Source organism: Pelophylax lessonae (genome assembly GCF_965119305.1).
Source record: "Pelophylax lessonae genome assembly, chromosome: 12".
NCBI lineage: Eukaryota > Metazoa > Chordata > Amphibia > Anura > Ranidae > Pelophylax > Pelophylax lessonae.
In genome coordinates, this window is record NC_138779.1 from 33,861,622 (window position 1) to 33,872,918 (window position 11,297).

An 11,297-nucleotide genomic window follows, 5' to 3' on the forward strand; every position below is an offset into this window, starting at 1 on the left:
GCCGTCCAATGAGTTCTGAAGCATTTGGCTGAATATGAGCAGATAATATTGTCCGAAACACTTGAGAATTCATCCTGCTGCTTTTGTCAGCAGTCACATCATCAATAAATACAAGAGAAGCAGTTCCATTGGCAGCCATACATGCCCATGCCATGACACTACCACCACCATGCTTCACTGATGAGGTGCTATGCTTTGGATCATGAGCAGTTTCTTTCCTTCTCCATACTCTTCTCTTCCCATCACTCTGGTACAAGTTGATCTTGGTCTCATCTGTCCTTAGGATGTTGTTCCAGAACTGTGAAGGTTTTTTTAGATGTTGTTTGGCAAACTCTAATCTGGCCTTCCTGTTTTTGAGGCTCACCAATGGTTTACATCTTGTGGTGAAATCTCTGTATTCACTCTGGTGAAGTCTTCTCTTGATTGTTGACTTTGACACACATACACCTACCTCCTGGAGAGTGTTCTTGATCTGGCCAACTGTTGTGAAGGGTGTTTTCTTCACCGGGGAAAGAATTCTTCAGTCATCCACCACAGTTGTTTTCCGTGGTTTTCTGGGTCTTTTGGTGTTGCTGAGCTCACCGCTGCGTTCTTTCTTTTTAAGGATGTTCCAAACAGTTGATTTGGCCACACCTAATGTTTTTGCTATTTCTCTGATGGGTTTGTTTTGTTTTTTTTCAGCCTAATGATGGCTTGCTTCACTGATAGTGACAGCTATTTGGATCTCATATTGAGAGTTGACAGCAACAGATTCCAAATGAAAATAGCACACTTGAAATGAACTCTTGACCTTTTATCTGCTCCTTGTAAATGGGATAATGAGGGAATAACACACACCTGTCCATGGAACAGCTGAGCAGCCAATTGTCCCATTACTTTTGGTCCCTTAAAAAGTGGGAGGCACATATACAAACTGTTGTAATTCCTACACCGTTCACCTGATTTGGATGTAAATACCCTCAAATTAAAGCTGAAAGTTTGCAATTAAAGCACATCTTGTTTGTTTAATTTCAAATCAATTGTGGTGGTGTATAGAGCCAAAAAGACTAGAATTGTGTCGATGTCCAACTATTTATGGACCCGACTGTATGTTTCTGACACCACAGTCACTTAAACAGTGGTCCTCAACCCTGGCCTACAGGGCCCACTAAAAGGCCAGGTTTGCAAGATAACTGAAATACATCACAGGTGATATAATTTGCTGCTCAGTGATTGCAGTACTCTAGTCTGCATCTCCCCAAGGTAATACTTAAAATCTGGCCTGTTAGTGGGCCCTGAGGACCGGAGTTGAGGACCACTGACTTAAAACACCTCTGTGTGTTCTGATTATTAGGACACTGGCTGTTTAACAATGGAAACACTTAACACCTTTTTAGTGACTGTGGTGTTGATGACCGGACGAAGGATTTGGAGCTGTTTGGGCATTCAAAGTGTTTCTTTAATATGCCAAGAAAAAAAAAGCACTAAGCGGTTTTGTTAATGTTGAAAATAAAACAAAACCACTCCTACGAACAGTTCTTTGCCAACTCCAACGATAGAAGCCTGCTGTTTGATCGCGAATGGAATCCTTGGTTGCTAAAGTACCCGAGCCGAGGGGTTTTCCTCTCGTTCGGGCTTGATCCTTACTTGATCATATTATTAACCACTTGCCGACCGCCGCACGACTATCTACGTCGGCGGTCAGCCCCTCACAGGCAAACTAACGTAGGGCTACATTGCTTGCTTGTGAGGGTCTAGGGAGCGAGCGCGCGCTCCCGCTCCCGCGTGGTCACGGACCCCCCCGCGCGTGTGACCAGCGGACCCGATGTCCGCCGGCCACTCGGCGATCGGCGGGGGAGAGGGAGAATGTCAGGCAGCTTGTGTAAACAAGCGACCTGTCATTCTCCTCGCTGTAAAGACACTGATCACTCGGATCTACTATGTAGATCCGTTGATCACTCTGCATACAGCTGAAGCCACAGCCAATCACAGTTAGAATCACGCCCCTAGGGACACACACAGCCCCTCCCTCCCAAATAAAGTTAACCCCTTCACTACCAGTGTATTTTTACAGTAACAGTGCATATGTATAGCACTGATTACTGTAGAAATGTCACTGGTAACCCCAAAAGTGTCAAAAATGTCAGTCAGGGGTCCGATCTGTCCGCCGCAATGTCGCAGTACCGCAAAAAAAAAAATCGCAGATCGCCGCCATTACGCGTTAAAAAAAAAAAACAACAAAAATGACAAAAATCTTTCCCTTTGTTAGTAAACGCGATAACTTTTGCGCAAACCAATCAAAATACGCTTTTTGCGATTTTTTTTACCAAACATAGGTAGCATAAAACAAATTGGCCGAAAATTTTAAAAAATTTTGATTTTTACATTTTTTTTGGGGGGGAATTTCATATAAAAAAATGTGAAAAATATTGCTATTTTTGCAAAATTGTCGCTCTTTTTTTGTTAATAGCGCTTGATCCAAAAATCGCACAGGTGATCAAATACCACCAAAAGAAAGCTCTGTTTGTGGGAAAAAAAGGACGTCAAATTCGTTTAGGTACAGCGTCGCACGACCGCGCAATTGTCCGTTAAAGTCACGCAGTGCCGAATCGCAAAATACCCCCTGGTCGGAATGGGGGTAAAATCTTCCGGGGCTTAAGTGGTTAATGATGACATATGTTTATATTTGAGGCTGTTGTTTAGACCGTCCGGTTGATGGTCCCCATGTCTAGTTGCGTGCTTATTGCAAACGTAATGTAATAAAGCATGCTAGAGTTACGGTTCTTCGCAGATGCACCTCTTGTCAGCTCCAGGGGGGACTGGGTATACGCTGGGGGCTGGGTCTCGGCTCCTGCGGGGGAGGGAGGGGAGGGCGCGGGACCACAGTATTGATCCCCTTGGGGGGTGGTCCGGGCGGCCCGACCCTTCAGCTCGACGCCGGGGGGATTGGGCTGGGGCCCAGTCTCCGGGGGGGCCCAGTTGTTAGGTACTGGGGGCTCTAAATCCTTATCCACAACGGTTTTGCATGGTATACTCTAGTGTATTTACTGTATCTGTTCATTGCTATACAGCCATTACGTCTACCTGTACTGTATCTTGTGTTTGATGTTTTGAAAATTTAATAAAAACTATTGAAAAGAAAATAAAACAAAACCTTTCCTGACCACTGAATGTTAACTGATTTAAAAGGTGAAAATTGGGGTAGATCAGTATTTGTGACTTGACCAAAATAAATGACTTGCTTGACTTCTAGCAGGGACTCAAATTGACTTGCTTGCTTTTCGCCACAGTAACTTGGGACTTGCTTGAGACTTGAAGGCTAAGACTTGAGACTTGCTTGTGACTTGCACATGTGTGACTTACTCCCATGTCTGCTAAGAAACGTCTTCACACCTGCTGGTGTACTGCGATGTGATGTTTTTGAGCTTTTGTTACTTTGTGAGTATATTTGCATGAAATAAATTGGTGTTTCTACCGTCCTTTGTATTTTCCTATGAATCTTACTGTAGAGAGTTGTGCTTTCCAGACAGCCAGCAGAGGATCTGGTGGGCATGGAGGTTCCCTGGTGCGGCGATGCACATTTGGTATTGCCGGCGCTAGTGATCTTTTATAATCTGGAGATCCTGGTTATCCGGTAAAGAAATTCATAAATCCGAGTCTGAGGTGGTTTGGGGATAAAAAACGTGGAACCGTGGCATTTCATTTCACAAAGGATTTTTCATCGCCCCCCCCTAGTTGAGCCTTGAAATATTCTTTTGGGAGCGAACTTTCATCTTTATTATATCATCGCTTGTTTTATACTGTATGTGGTTACATGACGGGGATATTATTTGCATCACTTTTCAATTTTTTTTGTGATTCTTATGGTTAGAGGTTTTGCACAGTTTTTGTTTAATATATATATATATATATATAATATCCATGCCAGGAATTTGTCCCGTTAATGTTTACACTTGGGGGGGAAGGGGGGGCTGTACTGTTTATACCATTCTGTTTACACTGAGGGGGCTGTAATCTATTGGGCCAGTCCAATGTTTACACTGGGGGGGGGGGGCTGTACTGTGTGGACCAGTCCAATATTTACACTTCACATGGGGGGTATACTGAATGGACCAGTCCTATGTTTACACTGGGGGAGGGGATGGGATGTATAGGCCAGTCCAATGTTTACACTGTATGGGCTAGTCCAATGTTTACAGGGGAGGCTGAACTCTTTGGACCAGTTGAATGTTTACAGTTTTGGGGGGAAGCAGTATTGTATGGACCATGCAAAGGTTTGCACTTGCGGGGGGGCGTGGCGTACTGCATTGGGCCAGTACAATGTTTACACTTGGGGAGGGAAGGGGGTTGTACTGTATGCATCAGCCAATGTTTACATTTGGGGGAGGGAGCTGTACTACAATGGGCCAATGCAATGCTTACACTGATTAAGAGTGGAGGGGCTGTACTGTATTAGGCCAGTCGAATTTTTACACTTTGCAGGGCAGCAGGGGGCTGTATTATGTGGGCCAGACCAAGGTTTACACTTTCGGGGGAGGGGCTGTACAGTATGGTCAAGTCCAATGTTTACACTTGGGTGAGGGAAGGGGGCTGTACTGTATGCATCTGCCAATGTTTACATTGGGGGGATGTAGACCTATACTGTATGGGTCAGACCACTGTTTACATTGGAGGGGTGCTGTACTGTATTTGGCCAGTCCAATGTTTACACTTCAAAGGGGGGGCAGGGGGGCTGTACTGTGTGCATCAGCCAAGGTTCCAAGGTTTACATTTGGGGGGCACATAGGAAGCTATACTATATTGGTCAGTCCACTGTTTATACTTTGGCGAGGGGGCTGTACTGTATAGGCTGGTCTTTGCAGGGGGTAGGTGGCTGTACTGTATGGGTCAGTCCAATGTTTACACTTGTGGGGGGGGGGGGGGCTGTACTGTATGCATCAGTCAATTATTACCTTTTGGGGGGTAGCGGTAAGCTATACTCTATGGGTCAGTCCAATGTTTACACTTGTGGGGGGGGGGGGCTGTACTGTATGCATCAGTCAATTATTACCTTTTGGGGGGTAGCGGTAAGCTATACTCTATGGGTCAGTCCACTATTTACACTTTGGGGAGGGAGGTAGGGGGCTGTACTGTATAGGCCAGTCCAATGTTTACACTTGTGGGGGGGGGGGGGGCTGTACTGTATGGGCCAGTCCAATGTTTACACTTGTGGGGGGGGGGCTGTACTGTATGCATCAGTCAATTATTACCTTTTGGGGGGTAGCGGTAAGCTATACTGTATGGGTCAGTCCACTATTTACACTTTGGGGAGGGAGGTAGGGGGCTGTACTGTATAGGCCAGTCCAATGTTTACACTTGGGGGTGGAGGGACTGTCCTGTATGGGCCAGTCCATTGTTTACACTGAGGAGCTGGGGGGGGGTTGTATTGGAAGGGCCAGTCCAAAGTTTACACTGAGGGGGGGCTGTACCATGTAGGCCACTCCAGTGTTTACACTGGGGAGAAGGGGGGGGGGGGCTGTACATGATGGATTAGTCCAATTTGAACACTCAGATTGGGGGCTTCTATTGTATGGGTTAGTTTGTTTACACTTTGGGGGAGCTTTACTGCTTTACGGGAAAGACCAGTGGAGATTTTACAGTAGGATTGGGGTAGGGGCCTGTATTGTGCGATGGGTCGGTCCAATGTTTACATTTTGGGGGACTGTCCTGTATGGGAAGGACCAACGATTACACGTTGAGGGGGGGCTGTACTGTATGGGCCAGTTCTACTACATTGGGGGGGGGGGGGGTATCTGTACTCTATAGGTAAGTCCACGGTTTACACTTTTTAGGTATGGGCCAGTAAACTTTATAAACTTAGAGGGGAGGGGGGGGGGGGGGCTGTACAGTGTGGACCTCTTTACACTACCAGTGAGTTGGGTGGTGTAGTATCAGGGTGTATGCTTGGGAGGGGAGGAGGGGTCACTGTATACACTGAGGGGGGATGGGATATCAGGGTGCATGCTCGGGGGGGGGGGTGGTCACTATATACACTGAGGGGGGGGGATGGGATATCAGGGTGTATGCTTGGGGGAAGGGGTGGTCACTGTATACACTGAGGGAGGGGGGGATGGGATATCAGGGTGCATGTTCGTGGGGGGGGGGGAGGGGTGGTCAATGTATACACTGAAGGAGGGGGGTAGGATATCAGTAAGTATGCTTGGTGGGGGGGGGGGGGGGTTGTCACTGTATACACTGAGGGGGGAGGGGATATCAGGGTGTATGCTCGGTAGGGGGGGAGGGGTGGTCACTGTATACACTGAGGGAGGGGTGTATGCTCGGTGGGGGGGAGGGGTGGTCACTGAATACACTAAGGGGGGAGGGGTGGTCACTGTATACACTGAGGGAGGGGGGGGGGGAATGGGATATCAGGGTGTATGCTCAGGGGGGGGGGGGGAGGGGAGGACACTGTATACACTGAGGGGGGATGGGATATCAGGGTGTATGCTCGGTGGGGGGGAGGGGTGGTCACTGTATACACTGAGGGGGGGATGGGATATCAGGGTGTATATAGTAGAGTGGGGGTGTCGGTGAGGCTCCTCCCCCCGGTGGGCTCCTCACCTTTCCTCCTGCCTCCTCCGGTCACCTCACCGCCATTCCGCCCAGCGACCGGGCCCAACACCGCCCGCCGCTCCACAGACTGCACTTCCGGAAATATAAAAATGTTCCGGCCGGAAAACAATGATAGACTGGGGGGTTCCGGGGGGGAAAGAGTTCCTACAGGTCAACCAGACCCTCCCCTCACACTCCGCCCACCTCCTCGCACTCCGCCCACCTGTAATTTCCTAGCCAGCGCACGGCGCCTCACTCAGAGGGCGTGTCTTAGGGGGTGTGTTCTCTCAGTTTTGGGGGTGGGTCTGGGCGTGGTCTGAGTGATGAGTGAAGGATACGATATAGTACGCGGAAGGATACACGGCGGAGGGATCTGTGTGTCGGCGGAAGGATTACAGAGTAGCACAGTAAAGATGGCGGCCTCCAGAGGACACGTAGAGAGGTAGATGAGGGGGAGAGGTGAGTGCTGGGCTCGGTGTACTCCTCACCACTGACCGAGCACCGGACACATGAGGAGGAACTACAACTCCTACTATAACATGGACAGCCTCTACACCACACGGGGGAGGGGCTACACCATCTGCAACCAATAGGAGTTCACCTCAGACTCTCTTAGGCTGATGTTGGCGCTGGGTGTCTCCTGATAGGAAGACAAATAACTGAGAGCTCCCCCATGTGGAAGGGGCGTGTACTGTACAGTGGGGACCGAAAGTTTGGGCACCCCAGGTAAAAATTTGTATTAATGTACATAAAGAAGCCAAGGAAAGATGGAAAAATCTCCAAAAGGCATCAAATTACAGATTAGACATTCTTATAATATGTCAACAAAAGTTAGATTTTATTTCCATCATTTACACTTTCAAAATAACAGAAAAACAAAAAAAATGGCGTCTGCAAAAGTTTGGGCACCCTGCAGAGTTAATATCTTGTACTGCCCACTTTGGCAAGTATCACAGCTTGTAAACGCTTTTTGTAGCCAGCCAAGAGTCTTTCAATTCGTGTTTGAGGTATCTTTGTCCATTCTTCCTTACAAAAGTCTTCCAGTTCTGTGAGATTTCTGGGCTGTCTGTCACGCACTGCTCTTTAAGGTCTATCCATAGATTTATGTTGAGGTCAGGAGATTGTGAAGGCCATGGAAAAACCTTCAGTTTACGCCTCTTGATGTAATCCCCCCGTGGATTTCGAGGTGTGTTTAGGATCATTATCCATTTGTAGAAGCCATCCTCTCTTTAACTTCAGCTTTTTCACAGATGGCATCAAGTTACCATCCAAAATTTGCTGAAAGTTATTGAATCCATCTTTCCTTCTACTCGTGAGATGTTCCCTGTGCCACTGGCTGCAATACAACCCCAAAGCATGATTGATCCACCCCCATGCTTCACAGTTGGACAGAGGTTCTTTTCATTAAATTCTGTGCCCCTTCTTCTCCAAACTTACCTTTGCTCATTCCGGCCAAAAAGTTCAATTTTAACCTCATTTATCCACAGAACTTGTTTCCAAAATGCATCAGGCTTGCCTATATGTTCATTTGCAAAGTTCAAACGCTGATTTTTGTGGTGAGAACGTAGAAGAGGTTTTCTTCTGATGATTCTTCCATGAAGACCATATTTGTACAAGTATCTCTTTATAGTGGAATAGTGTACCACAACTCCAGTGTCTGCCAGATCTTTCTGGAGGGATCGTGCAGTCAATCCTGGGTTTGGAATTGTTTTTCTCACAATCCTGCGAGCTGTTCTGGCTGATATTTTTCTTGGTCTTCCAGATCTTGCTTTAACTTCCACTGTTCTTGATGACTGCCATTTCTTAATTACATTCCGAACAGAGGATATTGACACCTGAAAACGCTTTGCTATCTTCTTATAGCCTTCTCCAGCTTTGTGAGCGTCAACTATTTTCAGTTTCAGTTTTCTAGACAACTGCTTAGAAGATCCAATGGTGCTGATTGTTGGGGCAAGGACAGATGAGTCTGGGCATTTAAAACCTTTGAGATTGACATCACCTGGTCTTCCCAGACGATGATTGAGAACAATCCATGACACTGGCAGGTCTCAGCCTTGCAAAGGGGGCAGTGCATGCTATAAATTCTGCAGGGTGCCCAAACTTTTGCAGACGCCATTATTTTTGTTTTCTGTAATTTTGAAAGTGTCAGTGATGGAAATAGAATCTAACTTTTGTTGACATTATAAGAATGTCTAATCTGTAATTTGATGCCTTTTGGAGATTTTTCCATCTTTCCTTGGCTTCTTTATGCACATTATTACAAATTTTTACCTGGGGTGCCCAAATTTTCGATCACCACTGTACTTCTATAACTGAGAGCTCCCCCATGTGGAAGGGGTGTGTACTGTACTTCTATAACTGAGAGCTCCCCCATGTGGAAGGGGTGTGTACTGTACTTCTATAACTCAGAGCTCCCCCGTGTGGAAGGGGTGTGTACTGTACTTCTATAACTGAGAGCTCCCCCATGTGGAAGGGGTGTGTACTGTACTTCTATAACTCAGAGCTCCCCCGTGTGGAAGGGGTGTGTACTGTACTTCTATAACTGAGAGCTCCCCCGTGTGGAAGGGGTGTGTACTGTACTTCTATAACTGAGAGCTCCCCCCTGTGGAAGGGGTGTGTACTGTACTTCTATAACTGAGAGCTCCCCCGTGTGGAAGGGGTGTGTACTGTACTTCTATACCTGAGAGCTCCCCCGTGTGGAAAGGGTTTGTACTGTACTTCTATAACTGAGAGCTCCCCCGTGTGGAAGGGGCATGTACTGTACTTCTTTTTCCGAGAGCTCCCCCGTGTGGAAGGGGCGTGTACCATACTTCTATAACTAAGAGCTCCCCCCTGTGGAAGGGGTATGTACTGTACTTCTATAACTGAGAGCCCCCCCCCTGTGGAAGGGGTGTGTACTGTACTTCTATAACTGAGAGCTCCACCCTGTGGAATGAGTGTGTACTGTACTTCTATAACCTATAACTGAGAGCTCCCCTCTGTGGAAGGGGTGTGTACTGTACTTCTATAACTAAGAGCTCCCCCCTGTGGAAGGGGTGTGTACTGTACTTCTATAACTGAGAGCTCCCCCCTGTGGAAGGGGTGTGTACTGTACTTCTATAACTAAGAGCTCCCCCCTGTGGAAGGGGTGTGTACTGTACTTCTATAACTGAGAGCTCCCCTCTGTGGAAGGGGTGTGTACTGTACTTCTATAACTGAGAGCTCCCCCCTGTGGAAGGGGTGTGTACTGTACTTCTATAACTGAGAGCTCCCCCCTGTGGAAGGGGTGTGTACTGTACTCCTATAACTGAGAGCTCCCCCCTGTGGAAGGGGTGTGTACTGTACTCCTATAACTAATGCTTCAAATTAACTAACTTCTAATTCATCCCAAAGGTGTTCTATGGGGTTGAGGTCAGGACTCTGTGCAGGCCAGTCAAGTTCCCCCACCCCAAACTCACTCATCCATGTGTTTATGGACCTTGCTTTGTGCACTGGTGCGCAGTCATGTTGGAATAGGAAGGGGCCATCCCCAAACTGTTCCCACAAAGCTGGGAGCATGAAATTGTCCAAAATGTCTTGGTATGCTGATGCCTTCCCTTCACTGGAACTAAGGGGCCAAGCCCAACCCCTGAAAAACAACTCCACACCATAATCCCCCCTCCACCAAATGATTTGGAAAAGTACACAAAGCAAGGTCCATAAAGACATGGATGAATGAGTTTGTGGTGGAGGAACTTGACTGACCTGCACAGAGTCCTGACCTCAACCCAATAGATTTGGGATGAATTGGAGTGGAAACTGAGAGTCAGACCTTCTCCCCAACATCAGTGTCTGACCTCACAAATGTGATTCTGGAAGAATGGTCAAACATTCCCATAGACACACTCCTAAACCTTGTGGACAGCCTTCCCAGAAGAGTTGAAGCTGTTATAGCTGCAAAGGGTGGGCCAACTCAATATTGAACCCTACGGACTAATGGCACTTTTCCACTGCAAGTAATCCACTTGGCCCTGCTTGGCTCGGTTTGGTTTTCCACTGCACGGTACAGTGTTGGCACGGTTCGATACGGTTTGCTTTTCCAAGTAGTAAGTGGGTGGGATAACAACGATTCTCTGACCAATCAGTGGCTAGTAGTGACAAACAGTCAAAGGATTGTGGGATATGGTACCGGTAGGGCCCTCTTCGAACCACAACCGAGTAGAGCTGCACGATTCTGGCAAAAATGAGAATCACGATTTTTTTGCTTGGAATAAAGATCACGATTCACTCACGTATATTTATACATTTATTTTTTTTTTTTTTTGTTTGTTTTTTTTAGGGATTACATTTTCTGCACATAACACTACCTTTTTCAGCATTTTTACTTGTGAATTATCAATATAATAATAATTAATGAAATTATTATTTTCATTATATTTATTGTAATATATATATATATATATTACAATAAATATAATGAAAATAATTTCATTAATTATTATTATATTGATAATTCACAAGTAAAAATGCTGAAAAGGTAGTGTTATGTGCAGAAAATGTAATCCATAAAAAAAAAAATAAATGTATATTATAATGAAAAAAAAAAAAAAAAAAAAAAAAAAAATATATATATATATATATATATATATATATATATATATATATATATATATATATATATATATATATATATATATATATTCATTCATTACAATATACATTTAATTATTTATTTTTTGGGGTTCCCCCCCCCCCCCCCCCCCCTCCTC

General features: G+C 46.0%; 1 protein-coding gene across 3 annotated transcripts in view; it reads right to left on the reverse strand.

Moving 5' to 3' along the window:
• The window catches only part of MTOR (mechanistic target of rapamycin kinase), a 254,519-nt gene extending 247,823 nt beyond the window's left edge, over window positions 1-6,696 (reverse strand). For all 3 annotated transcript variants that reach the window (XM_082274319.1, XM_082274318.1, XM_082274317.1), the window contains exon 1: window positions 6,580-6,696. The gene's annotated coding sequence lies outside the window, so the exon portion shown is untranslated. The remainder of the gene's footprint in view (window positions 1-6,579) is intronic.
• Between the last annotated feature and the right edge of the window lie 4,601 nt (window positions 6,697-11,297).